This window comes from Cheilinus undulatus, linkage group 6 (genome assembly GCF_018320785.1).
Source record: "Cheilinus undulatus linkage group 6, ASM1832078v1, whole genome shotgun sequence".
Classification (NCBI taxonomy): domain Eukaryota; kingdom Metazoa; phylum Chordata; class Actinopteri; order Labriformes; family Labridae; genus Cheilinus; species Cheilinus undulatus.
The window spans coordinates 8,250,410-8,273,302 of record NC_054870.1 but is presented as its reverse complement, the minus strand read 5'-3'; positions in this window follow the sequence as shown (position 1 = coordinate 8,273,302).

Below are 22,893 nucleotides of genomic sequence, written 5' to 3'. Positions count from 1 at the left end.
ACGGGAAGAGAAAAAGCTGGAAAAGTAAGTGCTTCTAATGAAAAACAGCTTTTGCAACCAATAAGGTTAACTGGCAACAGGTCAGAAACATGACTGAGTATAAAAAGAACATTTTAGAGAGGCTTGTGCAAGGAAAGATGGGCAGATGTTCACCAATCAGCAAAAACTACATCTAAAAGCTGAGGAACAATCTCAACAAAATGTTCTTCAACAAACTGGGAAGACCTTGAATATGCCGCTATTAACAGTACATAATATCAACAATTGATACTGGATGCTCATGATCTTCAGGCCTCCAGTCTGCACAGCCTGGTCAAAACTCATTTAAAATGGGCTGAGTCAAAATGGAAAACTGTTCTGTGGTCAGATAAATCCAAACTTGAAACTCTTTTTGGAAGACATGGACACCGTGTCCTGTGCACTAAAGAGGAGAGGGACCATCCAGCTTGTTATCAGCACAGCTCAAAGCCTGAACCTCTGGTGGTAAGGGGGTTGCATAAGTGCGTACAGCATGGGCAGTTTACACATCTAGAAAAGCACTATCAATGCTGAAAAATATAAGTTTTTAGAGGAATATATACTCCCAACCAGACAACATCTCTATCAGGGAAGCCCTTACGTATTACAGCAAGACAGTGCTAAACCACATACCACATCCATCACAGCAGGGCTTCACAATAGAAGAGTCCAGGGGCTGAACTTTCCTGCCTACAGTCAGACCTTTCACCAATAGGGGACATTTGGAGCATCATAAAATGAAACATCCACCAAATACCCGGTACTGTTGAGGCACTAGAATCCAACATCAGACAAGAATGGGACAACATTCCTCTCCTATAACTCCAGCAAATAATTTAATTACTTCAATTAAAAGAGGAGGAGATGCTACACAAGGGTAAACATGGTCCTGTCCATACTTCTTTTTTAGATTTTTTGCTGCAGTCACAATCAACCAGAGCTAAAATTTATGGACATACTGTATGATAATGATAGACTGATGAGTCCAAAATATATGGAAGTTTGACTTTTTGAAATAAAATACAAAAAATGAAATATTTAATCAGATGCTAATGTTTCTAACCTTTAACTCAGATAAGATGGTGTCTTTTTGTCATTGGCACAGGTTAAGAGGATGGAAAGCTGCAAAATCTTGATGTCAGTCAGGTCCTGCACGCTCTTGCATACTGTGTGCATGCTTGTGTGTGAAGCCCCTGCACTGTGAGGGTCCGGTCTGAGGCCTGACTCTGACTCAGCTGAGAGCCTTGTGACTGCGTGCAGGCTGCTTGAGCTCCGACCGCCTCCAGCCTCATCAACTCGTCTGATTGAGAAGCACAGAAATGGAGGGGGTGGGGGGGGGGGGTCTGGGGGGGTTTAGACTGGCACAGCACTCTCTCAGACTTGGCATGGGTCACTGGATCAGGGGGAGAACATCCTTTGACCAGGACTAAAATGGAGGGGGTGAGAGGTGCTGTTTTGGGATGCAGATTCATAGCAGAGCCTTCAGGCTGAAGAGTGGAGGTGGTAGGGTGGGGGGTGGGGGTTATTGAGAAGGTACTGTGTGGGGGTGAACGGGGCTCAATGGGTATCATATTTAGCATCTCTAAAAGCTAGCTCCGACAAAAAGCGAGGCGTTCGTTCCCCTGCCTGACCCAATAAAGCACGGCAGGACCCAAACAGGGGCGCCATGCTAATGAGTGCATGTGATTAGCGCAGTATAGTGAGCTAGCAATGGAGGGAGAGTCGGGGTACACAGGAGGGGGGTGGGGGGGGCATCTATTGGCTCTTAATGAGAAGTGAAGGGCCCCCCTTTCCCAGCAGTGGTCCCTGTGGGCCGGTTTTTGAGGGGTCACTTTGGGCTGCGGATTAATGATGGGCCGCATACCAGCAGATAGGAGGGTGGGGGGGTTTACTAAGACAAAAGTAAAGCAGTGGAAAAATGCTAATTCACCACTGGCTCGGCAAAGCAAGTGGAGGGGTACAGGGGAGGGGGTGACGACAAAGAGGCGGAGGGTGGAGGTGGAACGAAAGGCAAGAGTGTAGCGTGCAAGAGATATTTCAGGAAGGGGGCTTAGTGTGTGTGCTGGAAACAAAGGCACAGAGCAGACCTGGGACCCCAGGGCCTCCAGCTCAGAGAAACTCGACCCCCTGTTGCATGCTGGTCTGATTTACAGTCTGAGCTCCTGATGGATTTTAAGCAGAGACGCTCGGTCTGTGACACAAACACAGCTCCAACATGTTCAACTCACCGCTCTCAGACTACAGCGCAAAGTCTGCTTAAACTGAGCGAGTAGAAAGATCAGTCTAAAAGGTGTCAAAATCCCTGCTAATGCATGCACAAAACTTCTTCAAACTTCCTGTATCTTTCAGGGTGAGCTGCAGGTTTGAACACAACTGTTGAATTTTTTAGTCTGACTTTAGCCAGAGTTTTTCCTGCCAACCTCCTAGGAAATTGGACTGAGTGAGCCCCTGGTGCCATCTTCATACATGTAAGGAGATGGCTTTAGTATGTTCTCTGTTCTTTAGTATGTTCTTCTACATCTACATGACCCTGAACTTTTTGACAGTGCAGACCACAAGTTCTGTGATTAGTCTGCTTGGTAGCATTGGTCTGCTGGTACATTGTGTGTATTCAGGAGTGAGATAAATGACTGCAGATGCCAATACAACAACAAACTATCGACACCAAAATATCAGACTTGCATTTCCTCAACTACACAATTTGAATGAAAGTATTCACCTGCCTGACCATTACACCAACAGGGACTGTAATGACATTGTATTCAAATGCATGTACTTTAAAATAAAGTTAACGTCCTTTTGCAGCTATAGCATTCATTCTGTAGAGCATTTATGAGGTCAAGCACTGATGTTGGGTGAGAAGGCCTGGCTTGCAATCTGTTCCACTTCATCCCAAAGGTGCTCTGTGTGGGCCAGTCAAGATCTTCTGCACCCAACTCTTCAAACCATGTCTATAGTCCTTGCGTTGTGGACTGGGGTACAGTCATGTTAGAATAGAAAAGGGTCTTCCCCAAACTGTTGCCACAAAGTTGGAAGCATTGTCCCAAATGTCTTGGTATGCTGATGCATTAAGATTAGCCTTCAGTGGAGATAAGGGGTCTAGCCCAAACCCTGAAGAACAGCCCCATACCATTATCCCTCCTCCACCAAACTTTGCAGTGGACACAGTGCAGTCATGCAGGTAATGTTATCCTGGCATTCACCTAACCCAGACTCATCCATCTGACTGCCAAACAGGAAAGTGAGATTCATCAGTCCACAGAACATGTTTCCACTGCTCCACAGTCCAAAGTCCGGGTGCTTTACTCCACTCCTTCTGGCATTCAGCCTTGTACTTGGTGATGTGAGGCTTACATGTCGCTTCCAGACCATTACCTATTTCACGGAGCTCCTGCCACAGTTTTTGTGCCTACATTAATGTCAGTAGAAGTCTAGAACTCTTCAGGGATGGAATCAGCAGAACATTGGTGTCTTTTACGCACCATGTGCCTGAGCAGTCATTGACTGATGTTATAAATGCCTCCTCAGACCACCACTGTGAGATGCCACATTTGTCAGAATAAACAAACACACTAAAACTCTCTGAATAAATTTCTTGTTAGAAAAGCTTGTCCTCAATGTAAACACTCTAATGCTAGCTAAGGCTAAAGTTAACAAAGCTACATCAGCTACAGATAACAGAGCCACAAAGCTAAGCTAGCTAAATCTGAAGCTATCAAAGGTATGTTAGCTACGCTAGTTGTGTAAGCTACTTAGGTTATGCTTATGCTATGTTTGCTAAAGCTACACCTGTTTTAAAAGTAGTTATGCCCTTTAGCTTTAGCTAAAGCTAAAGCTAGCATTTCTACATTTGCTCACATAGTTACATTAACTACCCAGCAAGCTAACTTTAGCCAAAGCTAACAAAGCTAAAGTGAGCCACTGTTTGTATAAATTCTTGTAAAACAGTTCTACACAAAATTCAATCCCAAATAAAACCCCTTCCTTTTCCCCTTTGTTTATGAAATGTTTGTCAAGGTTCAAGGTTCACTTTATTATCCCTGTGAAGGGAAATTTGTTTCGCAGCCAGCAGTCAAGACATGCATTCAGATCAATCATAAAAAACAGCATTGACAACACAATAAACAGAAGCATGAGAGACTGTGTGCGATACAATGATAAAACACAATAAAAACCAAGAAATAACACAGGCTTTGGCTAACTATTTAGAAAGCTGATGGCAGCAGGGACAAAAGAGCTTTTTAGCCTTTTTGTCCTGCATGCTGGTAGGCTGAATGTCTGTAATGTTTGCAATGTGAATATCACTACCAGGCTTCACTCATGACTAAAGCTGAATAAAGAAAAACTTCTTAAACATTGTAACCCCTCTCATTCTGACAGATGCAGCATCTCACAGTGGTGGTCTGCAAGAGGGGACGTCTGAGATCTGCAGTCCTAGGTCAGACCCCTCTTGGATTCCTGGATACTGCCTACTGGGGAGTTTTAAATGTTTTCTGCATGACAAGCTGAGAAAACGATCCTTGTAAGTTGTCTCTTGGTTTCTATTAAATTGTGGAAAACTTAGAAATAAGGTTTAGCCTCTCTGGCAGCCACTTAACAGTGTGTCTTTTCTGTCACACACAAGTAAGCAGACACTCATACAAGCACACACTCTCAGAGGATCAGGATCAGGAGGTGGTCCTACATTCCTGCTGCTTTCAGGTGGTTCCAGTGTGGTTTGTGTTGACCCACTTTCTCTCCAGTCTGCCGCCCGGATCACTCTGCGGTTTAACACGACGAGGGTTCACACCCTGGGAATATCTGCCAGCAATGAAGGAGGGATATGGGGTTGGGGGGCGGGGGCTACTGTAAGAGTGTGATTAATGAGCGAGTGTTATGGCAGCAGAGCAGAGAACAAAGAGACTAATCTACAGCACATGGAGGCTGGAAACAGAGTACATACCAGAGGAGGATCTGAACACGCACACGTCTGCTGCTCTGATGGAGGTGGTCGCTGACGGAGCGTTACATAATGTAAACTGCACACTATGTTCCTGCTGCTGCTTCTGAATGCTGCGACACTGAGAGATGATCTTTAAATGATGTGTAATTATCCTGTTTGTGTGCAGATGTAAGTCATGAGAGTGTTTGAATGAAAGATGCAGTCATACATTTTCCCCATCTCTGGTGTGTAAAAACCGACTGATCCAAGACATCTTCATAACTTTGATAAAACTAAGGTAGGTAACAGTGGAAATATTGACAGAAAATATCATTTAAATCAGCTGTTGTTGGTATAATAATATTGTCTGAATCTTACATAATCAATTCAACAAATCAATTTGCAAATTCCAGAGCACATTTACATCATTGACTTTATATTAATATGGACACATCTGCAACTCCTGTGGTGCAAAGATAAAAAGCCAAATCACCCCATGACTGGTGCTGGCACATGGCATTTTCGGACCAATGATCTCAGCTGTAGATTAGCTGGAAGAGCTGCAGCATTGATGCCCTGCCACTTCTGCAGACATTCACTGTTATGGAAAGTTCAGTAGCTCTTGTGTAAATTGGGGCACACAATTCTCCACTTCCGACCAAAGTCAGTAAAGTTCTGATTATCTTGACAGATTTTCCACTGGTGTGTTAAGAATAATTAATTCCTTTTCCAATCCTGGAAGATGATCAGAGCTGCTCCAACTTGAAATCGTAAATATTAAACATGTACAATGTTTATGATTAGAAACCCTGTTGTGCAGGAGGAACACAGAGGACAGCAAAGTGCACACTCTTAAGGAGCCAATCAGGAAGTAAGCTGGCTGGAGGAGGAAGCATAACAAGCACAGACATGGCAACAGTCGTAAGCATATAGTTGGATGGAGGTGAGAAAATGAAGGACCAACTTGTTGATTTGTGGCAACATCACAAGCGTTCATAGTGAAAGAGTGGTTCTGAACTGGTCAGGCATCAGGACCCACCATCTCCTCCTGAAGAGAATACGTGACCCAAATTTTTCAAGATTTCAACCACTTGAATTTGTTGAATGAAAAAATGTAGCAGTTTGGAACTTTAATGGAGTAGAATATGATTAATCAGGACAAAATAAACATGTTTAAAATCATCATATCAGACAGAAATTAATGCATAAATATATTATTACCTCATTTTTCAGCCTTTTCAATCAAAGAAAAGGAGATAAAATAATAGAAATCTTGAAACAAATACTAAATTTTATAATTTGTCATGGGAAAGCTGACAGACATATATGAATTTACCGTGTCCACTGACTCTGTCCATAAATAGACTTTTGCCACTGTTTTTTTTTCCTGGCACACATATTGCGACCCACTTTAAAGAGTCACTTTTGGGTCCTGACCCACCTGTTGAGAACCACTGCTGTGAAATATACTGCAATCAAACTAACAGAGGAGCTGGAGGGAATTTGCTACAGCAGTGGATTTCAGTAAAGCTGTCAAACACGGTGTTGAACTACACTTTCTATTGCGTTAGATAACTTTTTAAAGGAGCAGTTTATAGATTATTTTTTAAATAACCTTCTCAAATATTTCCTAAAATATTCAAAGACAGAGAAATTTTAAGCTTTTATAATAGTAACAGGATGTGTGTATCTATTTATGGAGACTGCATTAGGTTACAAGTTTAGTCTCTCTGGAAACCCCCAACACTTGGCAATTCCTATGACTTAGAAACAGGGCTGCTCAGTGCCGCCCTTCTCCATGGAAATACTACTTGTAAATAGCAATTCTGTTCAATACAACTTCATGTTAAGAGTCAGGGTTTCTGTTCAATAGATATGACACATCATAAAGCATATTTACTAAACAGGAAACCAACATTTTGTTTTCATTCATAACTTTCTCATAATGATAGGGAAATGCATTCAAAAAGGCACTTCCCCATTGCGCTGGCATCGGTCTCAGGTTGCATATGTGCTTCCAGGGCACAAGTTAGCTTACAAAGCTAACCAGGAAAAAAAAATTCATTTCTTCCTCATTATGAGGAATTTATGAATGAAAAAACTCTGGTTTTCTGTTAAGTAGATATGCCTTATGAGAGGCCATTTTCACTGAACAGAATTCTCAATTCAAAACAGATAGAAACAGGGGAGGTAGGCATTGCTGGTCTATACTTGTTATTGTGTTGTTTTGGTTGAGACAAAAAACAGCTGTGTGTTTAAAACTAAACTTCTCAGGAAAATGAACATATGGGCATAAGCATCATGAGATCTGTATTATAGAAACCATCTTTCAGAAACATTTCACAAACATTTTGGTTTTATGGTGCTACTCAAGGCCAATCTGTTAACATTAAAGAGATGGTGATGTTGACCTACAGCATCCAGACAGCAGGGGCTGCGGGGGGGGCTGTTGTAAGTCACAGCAGGTTTTTTTGAAATTCAAACCAGAACTGTTGGTCAGCTTTAAAAGAACACTGATTAGTTTTCCTGGATAGTTTGGAGTAGTGTGAAAGCTCACATGAACTCAAACAAGCGGGCTCTGGTCGGCTTAAAAATGAGGGGCTTTGGTTCGCTTTCAAACGAACTCTGGTGCGGTTCATTTGAGGTGTGAAAGCACAACAGACCAACTTGTGAACCAAAGGCAGGAAGTGGCACAAAGCGTAATGATTTACCGATTTATATATATGAGGGGAGGGGTCGTAAATGATCCCAGGCATTCACATAGTTTGAGAGCGCCCCGTTTGGCTAACCCTAACCCTAGCCCTAACAGTGACACTTGGGGGAGGGGCCCTGGGGCCCATGGGGTGGGGTCTGAGTGGCCCGTACATATGAGGGGAGTGCTCTTGAAGAATTCCAGGCCTTCACATTATTTGAGAATGCCCCATTTGGCTAACCCTAACCCGAACCCTAGTTAACCCTAACCCTAGCCCTAACAGTAACAGGTGAGGGAGGGGCCCCAGGCCTTGGAATGGGCTTTGAGTGGCCTGTATCTATGATTTAATACATTCAAATACATGTCGATACCTCGCTTGGCATCTGTGTAGCCATAGTAACACAAAGTAATCTCTTGCTGGCTCGCCTTTTTCATCACTGCTGATTTATTCATCTCATGTAAAAAATGACGTGCTGAACAGTCCCCACATGGCTTGCTGCTTGTGATGCCTCAATGCAAAAGCAGACCTTAAGCATATTTTTTGTGGTTATATTGTATATGTGGAAAAAAAAAAAAAAGACCGGCAGAAGGAGATGGGTTTCCGGTTTTGTTTTCTTCTGCAGCTCCTTTTCTTTTTCACCGTTCTTTGTTCAGGACAACATCGCCCCAAACATATGGTTTGGTTCATTTGACCAATGGTAATGTGAATGCCAACCAAACAAGAGAAAAGTGCAAAAATTTTGCAATTTCAGTTCCAAAACGGGCCGAGTCCTCCAGACTATCAGGTGTGAAAACAACCTTACACATCCTTTCACCCAACCAGAAACTAACAGTTACATAACTGAAGGATTCAGACATAAGCAAAAAAAGAAAGTGTTGTATCTCATAATCCAGCTCACCAGCACACAGCCTCTTCTGGAGGCCTATGGTAACTATCAATACTCTCACTACAACTACTGCTATTTGAAATAATGTTGTGAAGATAAAACCTCTGAAAACAGATGTACTATTATAAATGTAATAAAACAGAACACATGCTGTCTGATCTTGTGATTTAATTATTAAATATTTAAATACGAGGAAATCACATGCAGTTATTAAAAATGATCAAGTGCTCTTCTCTTGACCTTACTCAGTGATGACGCTCTATTCACCAGTGACACAGGTGTGTGTGATGAATGAGTCAGTGTGATGTTACGGTTAAACTGCTGGTTTCAGACTTCTCTTTCTTCCTCTTTAACAGGTGTGTGAGCGCGGTAACTCAGCAGACATAAATCACACGCTGGCTCTAATTGATTCAACTCTTCCTCTCATGCTGCTTCCCCCCCAGATCCTTAAAGACTCTGGGTTTATGTGTGTTTAAACAGAGGTGGAGGCTTTATAAGCCTCTACTTTAAAACTGTGCACATCAGTGAGCTTTAAACACCGATACACTGTCCTAACAGCATGCAGCTTGATTACCAGTGACAGAATCAGCTTAATTCAGTTGTTTCCTGTTTCAGTGACCAAACAGCAAGAAACAAGGGAGATCCTAAAGGGTCTTGGGGTGCTGTATAGGATCATTTTCTGTATTTTCTTTCACTTTCTCACAAAACACATTTTTCTAGCTTGTTTTACAATGTGTAGATAGCAGCCAGTCTACATAATATGGACAATAGAATTCAGCCACCTGACTATTATAACAACAGGGACTGTTTTCAAATTCAGGTACTTTGATATGGAGCTGCCCCCACTGTTGCAGCTATAATAGCCTCCACTCTTCTTGGAAGACTTTCCACAGGATTTTGGAATGTTTCTGTGGGAATTTTTGCCCATTCATTCTGTAGAGTATTTATGAGGTCAGGCACTGATGTTGGACAAGAAGGCCCGGCTCACAATCTCCATTCCAGTTCATCCCAAAGAAGCTCAGAGGGGTTGAGGTCAGGGTTCTGTGCAGGTCAGTGCAGTTGTCCACACTGAACTCATCAAACCATGTTTATATAGTCCTTGCTTTGTGCACTGGGGTACAGTCATGTTGTAGCCACAAAGTTGGAAGCATAGCATTGTCCAAAATTTCTTGGTATGCTGAAGCATTAAGATTGCTTTTCACTTGAGATAGAGGCCTAGCCCAAACCCTGAAAAACAGCCCCATACCTTTATTCCTCCTCCACCAAACTTCACAGTTGGTGCACTGCAGTCAGGCAGATAATGTTCCCCCAGCATCCGCCAAGACTCATCCATTTGTCTGCCAGACAGAGAAGCATGATTTGTCACTGCACAGAACACGTTTCCACTGCTCCACAGTCCAGTGTCCGTGTGCTTTACGCCACTCCACCCAATGCTTGGCATTCGACATGGTGATGTGAGGCTTGCATGTAGTTGCTCAGCCTTGGAAACCCATTCCAAGAAGCTCCTGTGCTCACATGAATGCTGGTGGAAGTTTGAAACTCTTCAGGTATGGAATCAGCTTATACCGACCTCTACCATCTGCCTTAGCAGTAGTTGAGCCTGTTCTGTGATGTTACATGGTCTTCTGCTTCATGGCTGAGCTGCTGTTGTTCCTTAACGCTTCCACTTTCGAATAATATCACTTACAGTTGGCTGTGGGATATCCAGCAGGAATCATATTTCACAAGCCGTCTTATTGCAGAGGTGACATCCATAAATATTTTTGTCCATATATTAGGGCTGGATGACTTGCAAAGACAATCCTGTCTTTTTCACCAAATATTGCAACTGCAATCTAATATGCAATAAATAATTCCATAAATAAGACCATGTGTACTGAAAACAATGAATTATCCACGGTAGTATGAATCTGAATATGGGGGTGCAACAAGCTCTAAGCTATAAAGGAGGTGGCTGGGGTGGGGGAGGTGAGGCTGGCTACCAGCTGATCGCAGCTGGCGTATGACATTCGTGAAGTAACACTTGGTTCATCAGTTTTAAAAAGAATGAGCTAACCATTTTTGTTCATACTGCAAATGTGATGTCAGTTGTTTTGTTTTAGGGCATTATCATTTTTATTTCACTCATTTTGATTAAGAAAAACATACACAAAAAGGAGGATTTTTGTAAACCATTATAAAAAATCAACTTGAATGTTTGCATAATGTGCATAAAATTTCTGCCACTGCAAAGATTTGATTTATTAAACTGGTATTTTGTCACTTACAGTATTAAGTTAAAGAAATATTGCAACTTCTGCAATTTGAACATTGCAGCAGGCCATATTGCGATTTAATCTATTTTGCGATTAATTTCCCAGCCCTATCATATAGTGTAAGATATCAAACAAATACCATGAAGTTAAATCTGCATTTGAAAGCTGGGCATGCTGGTATGTTTGTGCTTGGCAGGTTGAAAGGATGCTGTCACAGCTTAAACACATTTAAAATGAATGATCTTCAACTGGGGATGCATAAAAATGTTGCCAGTAATTGATGGAGTCTGACATCCTGCATCACAAAGGATGATTTGTGTCTGTTGTTCCTTTTTTTGTCCAACTCATGAAGTCTTGTTTTTATAGTCTTTATTGAAGCTAATATCCGTGATACGCTATCACATAGACTGCCCCTGAAATCATCTCCAGCTTGCTCCTCATGCATGCACCTGTCATGTCATATTCAAAAAGTCAACATAAGAATGGGGGCTGAATGATTTGAAGACATTTCATTATGAGCACAAAGATCAAACTGGTCACCATACAGACGATGCTTGTGTGTCAGTCATAGGACACAAACACCATCTTCCTCTTAAGATCTCTTGCAGAGAACCTTTCCTACTCTCTGCACACTTTGAGTCAGCCTGACTTCACATGGAAATTAAGAACGGTCTGACCAGAAAATTTCTGGGGGAAGTCTGGGTGAAACAGATGCCTTTTGTGCCTGTTTGTAATTGATCTAACAGCCACTGCACAGAGTTTTGTGAGGAATAGAAATCAATGAGCAGATTAATGAAACGGGGCTGTAAAATGCCTTAGTGTCTAATCACAGTGTGATTTAAAGAGCATAGATCCTGTAAAACTGCTGGCAGAGACTCTCTCTGTCTCTTATTTTGTCTTTGGGTCCAGTTGGAAACTGCAGCCTGGCACTGAATGAAAGAACCGCTTGGTCTGTCCTGATGCTCTCCAGCCGTTCATCCCTCTATCTCTCTCGGTTGGGTCTGTCTCTCTCTGTGGGTCCGTCTCCAGCTCTCCTCGGTGGGCTCAGACCTGCTGAAGGCCTCCTCTGTGATGTGGGCCGATGTGAGCTGGATTCCCGAGCTCAGTTTCCCCCTGAGTTTTTATCTCTCCCAGCGCTGGCACAGGCTGAAGGCAGACAGAGGCTGAAGGCAGACGGAGTAAGGTTTCATTCAAACAGACGCTATCTCACTCTGCAGAGCTGAGACTGGAGCAGAGACTGGAGAAGGAGTCTGATCCAACTCAGCTTCTATATTCAAATTAGCAGAAGAGGATTGGAAGTGATTTATAAAGTTATGAATATCCAAATCCACCAAACAGAGCAGACTTATAGACTCTGGTAAAGGATATCAAGGACACAAATAGTCTTGATGCTGTTTTAGATAAGGTAATCAGCATTCAGATGTCTAGACTTCCTGTGTGGCACCAGGAATGTTTAATCCAAACTGTGAAGGAGAAGAGATCAGCCCGGCTGTGTTAGAGTCCCAGGATCTCATCTCCAAACAGAAAAAGAGCCTTAAAGTCCGTCATATCAGGAAGTCTGGCAATGGGAGTAGTACACTGGATTGTTTTCTAACTACACACAAATAGTTTTACATTCTCACTAACTTTTTAACAAACATGTCGGACCACTGACAGAAAGTCAGTTTCAACCATTTTTAACATCATCATATCAGTGCACAGGCAAAATGATTCAGCCAGACCACAAGGCCAACCAAACCAACAGTTTTTTATTTAGTCGATGTACCCTTGGCTGTAATCACAGCACTGAGTCTGTGTGGATAGGTCTCAATCAGGCTTGCACATCTGGACACTGCAATTTTAACCTTGACAACCTTGTTGTCTTGAACTATTTCTGTGTAACTTTAGCTGTATGCTTTTGGTCATTGTATTGCTGGAAATCAAATCTTCTCCCAATCCATTGTTCTCTCTTAGACTGAATAAAATTTTCCTTATATTGTTCCACATCTATTTACCTTCTACCTTTACTTCCAGGGCCAGCTGCTGATAGGCATCCCCACAACATGATGCTGCCACCACCATGCTTCATCATGGGGATGGTGGGTTTGTGGTGATGGCCAGTGTTTGGTGTCTGCCAAACATAGTGTCTCGTCTGATGGCCAAAAAGCTCTGTTTTGGTCTCATCAGAACAAAGAACGTTCTTCCACTTGACGATGGAGTTACCCAACATGCCTGTAGTCAAGATTAAATCTGAGTTTTCTTCAGCAGTGGCTTTCTCTTTGCCACTCTCCCATAAAGGGTTGACTGGTGAAGAGCCCGGGCAACAGTTCTATACAGAGTCTCTCCCATCTCAGCTGCTAAAGCTTGTAACTCCTTTAGAGTAGTCATAGGTGTCTTGATGGTCTCTCACTAGTCTTATTCTTGCACGGTCACTCAGTTTGTGAGGATGTAGGCAGATTTACACATGTGCCATATTCCCTCCATTTCTTGATGATGGATTTAACTGAACTCCAGGGGATGTTCAGTGCCTTGGACATTTTTTTGTATCTATGTCCTAACTTATACTTTTCAATAACCTTTTTTTTCTGAGTTGCTTGGTGTGTTCTTTAGTCTTCATGGTATAATGGTAGCCAGGAATACTGATTAACCAGTGACTGGAAGTCCAGACACAGGTGTCTATTTACTTCAGTCACTTGAGACACATTCACTGCACTCAGGTGATCCCCATTTCACTGACTGGGAGACTACTAGCACCAGTTTGCTGGACCTCTTTTGAATTAGGACAGTCACTTTAAAGGGGGTGACTATTTATGCAGACACTTATATTACCTTACATGTTTTTTTTAATTGAAATTGCTTTGTAGAAATCTGTTTTCACTTTGAATTTAAAGAGGGGGTTTTAAAAATATATTTTTTGTTTAAAGGTCACATATTATGCAAAATACACCTTTTCAGGCTTTTCTAACAAAAACGTGCCACTGGTCTGTCCCCAAGAATCAGAAAAATCCTCCCCTTTCTCCACCTTTCAGAAAATGCGTGCTGAAACAAGCCGTTCTCAGATTTTCCCCTCTTGATGTCACATGGGGAGTTTGCCCCGCCCCCAGGTTCGGTTGGCCATCCCCGCTTGGAAGAAAGTTCCACCCTCCGCTTGATGTTTTTATAACTGGCATGATGAAAATTGGTTTCTGGTATTCCTAGTAGGATAGTCCAAGGTTTATTACAGTAGCATTTTAAACAAATTATTTTCCCATAGCGAACGTGCCCTATGAAAACTACTAAATGTCTTCTTGTCTTTATTGGTGGATGGTGCCCTGTGAAATCTCTTCTGTCTGATTTTAGATGCAGGATGACAGGATTTGTTTTTCATTTATCTAGGAGGTAAATATTCACTTTCTTTTGGTCTACACACTTTAAGGGTACACTACTTTTTTACATTTGCAAACATGGCACAGGATGTTCAGTATAAAGGAAACAGGTTTACAGACATTATTGTGGGTTCATCATCTTAAACTTTCAGTTCATCCTAAGCAATGACTGAATATTTTTTACAGTGACTCTGATTCAGAACCCCTGAGCTCTGCATGCCGACACCAGACCAATACATTTCAGCCTCTCTTTATTAAACCACAGAGAGACTCCGACACCATCAGCTTCATTCTTTTGGTCATTTAATCGTCTGTCTGAAGCATTTTTCAGATACATGAAGCTGTGTGACCTTTCTCAGATGAACATGATGACAGCTCTGAATGTGTCTGGGCATGCCGCCGTGTAACGTACATGTTTGTGTTTACATTCAGCCAACAGCTGCTCCCGCTGCTCCCTGTTGCACGGTGGAAACACGACCAGCTTTATATAACGCATTACACACAGTCACAGATTAACACACAGTCACCGAGCCAGTCTGCTGCACAGACACACGTATAAAAACAGGTGGACACACACCTGCACAAAGGAGCTGAAACATGCATGTGTTTGTGCAGAGTAGCACACAAATATGTTTATTTAAATGACACCAGAAACCAAGCAGAGTAGGATTTACACTCTGGTCAGTCTATAACACACACACACACTTCCATCCTGTGGTGATGAAGCGGTTTTTCCATCGTGGGGCTCGTAGCGTGACACAGAGCTCCAAACAGCAGTGAAATATGGCATGAGCCTGGGTTATTAAAACTGTTATTAGCACGGCCAGTCGGGGCCAAACAGGACCTGACTGTCACCCTAATGACAGGGTGCAATGCATGAGGGCCTGAAAGGGGAGGGGGGGGGGGCTGCAGAAACCTCTGACCACCATCCACCAAACTGCCTCATGGGATTCCCCACCACTAGCATCCATCAACCAACCAAAACCCCTCAATATCCCCTCAGTCCCTCCACTCGCCCCCCGCCCCTCAGCTCCTCCATGGGCTCAGAGGTTTCTGGATTTTCAGAGACAAATAACACTGGCTAACATTCAGACACACACATAGGAAACAAATAAATACAACTTCACTCTCCACAACAGTTACGGTCACATTTCTGCTAGTTGTCAAAAACTTCTGTTTCATCTTCAAGTCTTTTACTACACATCAGATCTTGTCAGATGGCGCTTTTGGGTGTCAACCTCAAGGCCTGTAGGCCAAATCCGGCCCACCTGCAGATCTCATGAGGCCTGTAAGATATTTTGGGGAAAAGAGCGACAATCTAGAAAAATATTAATTTTCAGGATTAACTTATTAGATTTAGGCGTTGGCCCAGATCCGTTCTAATATCGGTAATGGGTCAAATATTTACGTTATTTTTGTATGAGTTTGGACTGATGGCGCCGATCCAAATTACTGACCCGCATTACAGATTGAAATTCCCACGCTTTAACTGGACCTGTGAAAGCCCACTTAGCAGTGCGTTATGGGAGAGACAACAGCTCAGTCTGAGTCCACTCATTATTGTATTACACTCAGACACTAAAGAGCAGTGACACCTCAACTCAAACATCATCTGTTTGTATCACGGTGATTAATGTGAAGCACATTAAAAGGCTAAAGGTGTGTTGTCTCCTCTCCAAGTATGATACTGTATTTATATTAACCACAGCAGGAAGAAGTGTACTCTATCGGCCTGTCTGTGATTTTAATACGAGCTGCAGCGACTCGCATTACAACGACCTAAACGACTGTTTAAAGGTGTTCTCACTCACGACTTGCTTGTTTTAAGTCCACAGTGATTCAAAGAAGCCGGCTGTGGCATTTAAAAAGGCTGGAGAAGCCGCTATTCAGAGTGCGGCCAGGTTGACTGTAAATGTGGTGGTCGCTGATGAGTTACATCTAGGGCTTGACATTTACACTGGCCAACTAGCCAAATGCAGGTGGATTTCAGCTGTGGCAGGTACCAGATTGATTTCAACTAGCCACTTTGGCCAGTGGAATTTATCTCTGTCACAACCTCAGCAATCTCTGGTGGTGGATTAGATGAAACCAGCTGCATTTCTGATTTTTTTCAATAAAGGTAATTACAAGTCACTATTCTATAATAATAGTTTAAACTAAGTATCCATTACAGAGGGAAATGGAGTATGTGTTTCATCTCATACCAGACATACCCAATTTAGCATGTAACACATAGTTTCCACTCAACACAATTGTAGCCAGTGGAAATGTTCGGTGGCTAGTAACTTTTCAAAATCAAGTAGCCACGGTGGCCAGTGAGCAAAAAAGCCAATGTCAAGCCCTGGTTACATCAGTGATAAATGTGGTATCTCTGACAAATCCCTCGCAAAAGCCTGTAGCTGTTGTTTACCTCCTTTATTGTGAATGCACACATCAAGAAATGTAGTGCTCTCAGTAGCAGATGTCAGTATTTCATAGGAATGCATCACATTTGTTGCTTCCTGCATCAAAAGCTCATACACATCCTGTTTAAAAGAATCATTGGCTTTTTATTCATTACAAGAGAGGCTTTTTGTTTGTGTATTCTTCTACATTTTTACTTTTTATCCTGCATTGCATTTTTATTCTAAGTAAGTTTCAAATATTTAATTTGAAAACATTATATTTGTTGCTGCTTTCTGTTTCTATGTGAAGTCAGCCCAAAGTTTAAAGACTCTGTAAAGTGAAAATAGATCTTAATTTAGATTTGCAGGTCACTGTGTTATGAACCCCCAGGACAAATTTCAGTAAAAAAAAAAAAAAAAAAAAAAAAAAACATCTCAAAGTTTATAAAATTAAGACTCAAAATCATGAAAAATGAGGCAGTGAAATCTGCTCTAGGATGATGTGTGCGTGTCTGTTGAATGAGCTGAAGCCACACCCACTCAGGAGAAATACAATGCTCTGAGGACAGCACTCACAGCATTACCCTGCCTCTTTAAAGAAGAGATAAAGTCCGTTTTCTGTCCCAAATCTCTGTTATGAAACTTCAAACGATCCATAGGCCACTGTGGCTGATAGATTTGACAAATTCACAATGAGCAGAAAAACAGCATTTAACTGATTATTAACTGTCAATAAAGTTAGTGACATCAGCTAACAACAGACTTACTGAGATGAACTGCTCTATGATTTTATATTGTAGTGTTAGAGGGGCGAGGTCATTCCCGCCCAAATAAACCAAGCCAGGAAAGACTTGAAAACAGTCTAACGATCTTAATTTAAAACTCAGTCACATGCAGATCTCAGTGTTTTTACCTTTACAAAACCATACTCAAACATATCTAGTGTGTTCAAACAGAGATGATGGATTTCATTTTACAGAGTCTTTAAATAAAGCTATTGGGAATAATTAATGTTATAAATTTTACAATATTTTGGTCTTTGAATAAGAAACATAGTTTAAGATTTACCAGAGCTTTATGTAACCTTACATATAATACCCTGTCTCTAATGAACATAAAATTTCACCAGTCTTTTATGCAATAAATGAGTGAATTGTGACACACTGAACTCTTTTCAGCAGAGAGTAACAGAGACGTGCTGCAGAGCGCACACAAAGCAGCTGCTGCATCATCTTAATTCTGCCAACATGCTGTCTAAAAAAGAGGCTGGTATGGACTACAAGCTGTTTTAAGAATTCATAAGGTTTTCTGTTGCTTTTTTTATTTTAGCGAACTTTGATCAGTGCTGAAGAACTAATACACCTGCACACCTGTGCATTCCACTCTCTCATCCTCATGGACTGTGTGACGGGTTGTTTTCCACCTGCTTAAACGTGTGCTGGGGTTATTCTACTGATTAATTTTTCCCCAAATTATTTTAAAATTTTGATGCTAAATTAATATGAACAATATTTATTTAATATTTATTTTTATCTAGATCGCTTAACCTTTGAACAGGACAGCATCAAAAAAATATTGAGCTGTATTTACCTCAAGCTGTCATGGAATGATTCAAATTGCTCTCCTTGTGGTAAAAATTTCTTTAAAATGAACATTTAATCCTAACCTGGACACGGGCTGTCTGATGACATCAGAGGTCTGCTTGTTTGGTTGAGGAGCTGAGCTAAAAGGTGTCAGAAATTACACCCAGAGGTGGCCCATTTTGTGGTGCATGCAGAGATATAATGGACACAGAAGAACGACTGTAGGGGCTAAGACGTGTTCACGAGTCTAGTTTTCATTCTGCAGGAGAAAGCTGGAGCTCTGATCAGGCTAAACAGCAGCGCTCTGTTAAAGCACTGATCCCAGATCAGGTGAAACAACCTGGTGTAAAACCAGATATTGCATCAAATAGCCTGATGACTTAAATAGCCACACTATAATGAATAATCTAGACATATAAATTCATAATCAGTGGTTGCTTAAAGCATTCAGAGCTGAAAAAAAAGAAAAAAAAAAACGTTTTTGTTGTATGTCACAAGGGCAGCAAAATATTTTTGACTGCATTCGACACTGAACAATTAAAAATAAAAACAAATCCAACAGCCTGGGTCATATTGACGCTGCTTAAAAAATAAAAAATACAGTCTGGCCCACAGGACGTCTCATTAGAGCAAATCTGAATCAGACCAAAAATAAGTTTGACACCCCTCCTGTATGCAGTGGACCCACAGGAACTGTTCATATATTTATGATGACTTAAGGCCGCCTCAGACTACATGAATTCAGCCAGATTTTAACCTGACTGCAACATCGCTACTCATCGTCAAAACTCGGGGCTGATTTAGAGCATTGAGAACAACAAACAGTCTTGTAATGTGACATAATTGATGACGAGTCCCAGACGCCCCACGACCACGATTCAACAAGACTACCATGTCAGAATTTTTCTTGCATCATCGTCTAGTCTAACACCCTGACCTGATATCAACAATGTGAATCCTGACATCTACCAACGGGAGAGCATTTGCTCCTTATCTTTGCATCATTATTTACAAGAATCCATTTTTCGCCCTTCAGAGAACTAACGTGTGAATTTTATTTTATTTTATTTTATTTATGTTTTCACATGCACACCTATCTGAAGGAGAGCCAGCCCATATTGTCCTCCTCTTGATACATCCATAACTGGTTTTCTATAATCCAATCCATCATTTTTTCTTATTTTCTTTTTTAACAAGCAAAAGACTCTGCTGTAGAGTGATTGACACCCTTTGACCCGCCTCCCCAACAACCTGTGAACTCGCACTCAGTCGCGGAGACAGTGGTGACGTCAGCATACGGTGAGTGTTCAGGATCAATCTTTAAATTTGGCCAGGCTGTCAGCAAAGACGTGACAAGATTTTAGTCAGATAGTCTGACATGGTGCCTTCGTGAACGACCAAAAAAGTCTTGTAGTCTGAGCTGGCCTGTAGTAGGACATCTCAGTTAGAATGGCACATGTTCCTATTATGTGATTGGCCAACCACGCCTCGGTAATACAGCAGACAAGAAGTTATAACCTACTTTAATGTTTTATTTAAAATAGGCAAGTGAGGAGTCCATGTCTTTCAGTGGGTGTATTCGTCTTGTAAAGCTTCAAACTGATGCTCTTGTTCCTAGTCAGAGAATGGCCGGACCATTCAGCGCCACCTGAGGAGAAAGATCTAGAAGCTTGAGGTGTGGTTTAGTCGTACTATAAGTCTGTAAACAATGGCAGCTGGTTAAAATAAAAGCAAGGATGCAGCTTTAGTATGATTTTTATCAGAACTGGAGAGCATGTCTTTATCAAAAGAAGAACAGAACTGCACTGACAGCTTTTCTTGGTGGTAAAAAAAACACATTTTTGCTGTTCTCCTGACAGGCTTTGGCAAGAGTTTGATTCACAGACTGGCTCTACTGACACTGAAGAATTGTGTTTTGCTTTCTTATGTCCTCAATAAACTAGCGTGGATCAGCCAAAGAACTCGTCCAAAAGGGAAAAGAATTGGGTGATGTCTACTGCTAATGGACAGTAAATGGGTCAGCATGACTGCAGTATGTCATTAGAGGAGTAATAATCCCCACATTTCCTGTCTGTTGTTTTGTTTCCATAAAATAAAACAGAAATAATTAAACTGATGACTGTTTTTCCCAGAGCGCAGTGAACCCTTCAATCTGAAACATCATCCGATCCTTTTTCCACCAACATCTGCTTCACAATAATAACACCAAAACTTCACAACATGTACTTACACAACCATTCAAATCCAGTAAGAACAGATGAGATGTTTCCTCCAACTCAGCTCTTTATCCCCCACTTCACCCACTGTCTCACCCGCTGCCTCACCCAGATCTCTGTCTATAAACCAAACACGTCCATACACACACACACACACACAGACACACACTCAGCGGTGGCCGATGCTGACCATCACTCTGAGGTTCAGCTGGAGCCAGAGAGACCGCTGTGGTTAGAATCATGTCTCAGTATCCAAAACACAGTCATGCTCTCCCCCTTTATCTCCCCTCTCTGCCTCCACCACATCCATTCAAACATCCAAACACACAGCATAACTAAACTACACACCCTCAAGTGTTCTGCTTCACTTTACGGCCCTGAAGTCTTAAATTAAAAGTCTGTAAATCAAGCTGTCAAACAGGAAAAGACAGAGGAACCAGTAAATACTTAGAACTGCTGAAAACAAGAAACCAAAAATACAAAAACACAACTTTAATTAGCTTTCATTCAATCAAACGTCCAAGTATGAGAACTATTTCAAATTACAAGCTTTACTACTGAACACAATCTTATTCTCTTTTTTCAGATTTAAGTCCAAGTTTACAGTTTTTCAAACCATTGTTATTTAATGGTGAAAGGGGTCGTCCAAAAATCGCTTACTGAGTTTAGACCAGTTCTTTATTTTATATTTAAAGTAAAATGTACAAATATATTTGTGGGGTTTTAAGATAAGTTCAGCTTTTCAGCATTAAAGTAGGCTTTAATGTCTGCAGCATAACCCTTATATGTTCAAATTATGTCCACTATAATCTGTTGTTTTTGTCACTGACAAGCTTAGTTTGCAACAACATAGACCTTTAAAAAAAAAAAAAGAATTCCCTATTTTTATTTTAATGTTAACAGAATGAATGGGAACACTGATTAATAAACATCCGGGTACTAGAGACTGAAGAGGAAGGAACTGAAAAACTTTAAGGGAAAAAATAATGAAATAATTGCAAAAAGAAAAAAAAAAGGTGTACATTGTCAAAAAGAGGTTAAAAGTGGCAATGATTGGCAGAAAATGTGAAGAAAAGTAATGAAAGACTGATAAAAATGGTTCTATAACAAAAGGTTAAGAGAGGCAAAAATGGAGTGAAAGCTGCCAAAACAGGTTAAGAAAGGCAAAAAAGCAAAAAGGCAGGAAAATTGAAGAAATGGTAAAAAGTCTAAACCATTTGGAAAGTAATTTTAGACTTCATAGCTAAGCCATGATCTGCACTAACATCAGGGTGCCAGAGAATAAAATAGAAGGACTGAAATAACTTACAGGCAGTGGTGGACAAAGTATTCAACTCCAGTACTTGAGTCAAAGTTTTGATACTTGTGGTCAAATCATACTCAAGTACAAGTAGAAGTTACTCGGTGAAATTTTACTCAAGTTAAAGTACTAAAGTACTAACTTTTAAAAATACTTACTCACCATAAAAATACAATCAAAAACAATAAGGACAACTATTGCCATTTAATTTTGATGATGTGAATCATTCCTCATTTCTGAAATCTCAAACATGGAGCTGAGATATGGCCATTGGTGCGCTGGTTTTCCAGCTTGAGTTTCTCCTGCCATCTCCATTGCCGAGTTTTGTTTGAATGAAGGCGGGAGAGCTTGCTACACGGAGCGAGGATGATGTAGCCTATTTCTAAATCCATCCCAGGTGTGAGTGGTGACTGTGATTGGTTCAAGTAAATGTACTCCGTTACTGTCCACCACTGCTTACAGGGAAAATAATGAAATAACTGCAAGAAGGAAATAAGGTGTAAATTGCCATAAATTGGTTAAAAGTGACAAAAATAATGGAAAAGTTCTAAAAGGTGGTTACAGAGTGGCAAGAATTGTTTAACAAAGGCAAAAATGGGTTGATAGATGAACAAACAGAATAGAAGCTGCAAAAACGGGTTAAGAAAGGCAAAAAAAGGACAACAAAAAGGCTGTTAATAACTAAGCCATGATCTGCACAAACATCAGGGTGCCTTAAATAAAGTAGAAGGAACTGGAATAATTTAAAGGGAAAAATAATACAATCATTTTAATAACAAAAAAGGCAAAAATTGGCAAAAATGGGTTAAAAGTGGCAAAAATTGATGAAAAAAGTGTTGAAAAGAGGTAAGCGAGTGGCAAAAAATGGGTTAAAAGGTGCAAAAAATAGTGGAATGCTCCATAAATGGGTTAATAAAGGCAGAAAAGAGGTAAAAATTGGCTGAAATAAGGTGAAAAGCAGTTAAAAAGTGGCAAAAAATGGGTTGAAAGATAGAACTATGGGTTGAAAGTGGAAAAGTGGGAAAAATTAGAAAAATAGAGCAACCATAGAGCAACGCTACCAAAAATGCCATGTTTTGAGCTGTTTATGACTATGCTCTATCCACTGTTGTCCCTCGATGGTGGAATGAATTACCAGACTCCATTCAATCCAGAGAGTCCATTTTTACTTCCAAGGGAAAACTAAAGGCCCAGATATTTAGAGAACACTGTGCTCAGACAGACTATTTTCCACAGTTGGCAAATGGGCTCAAACGATCCAGCTCTGCTTCTGGGATTTTTGCTCTTTGAGGG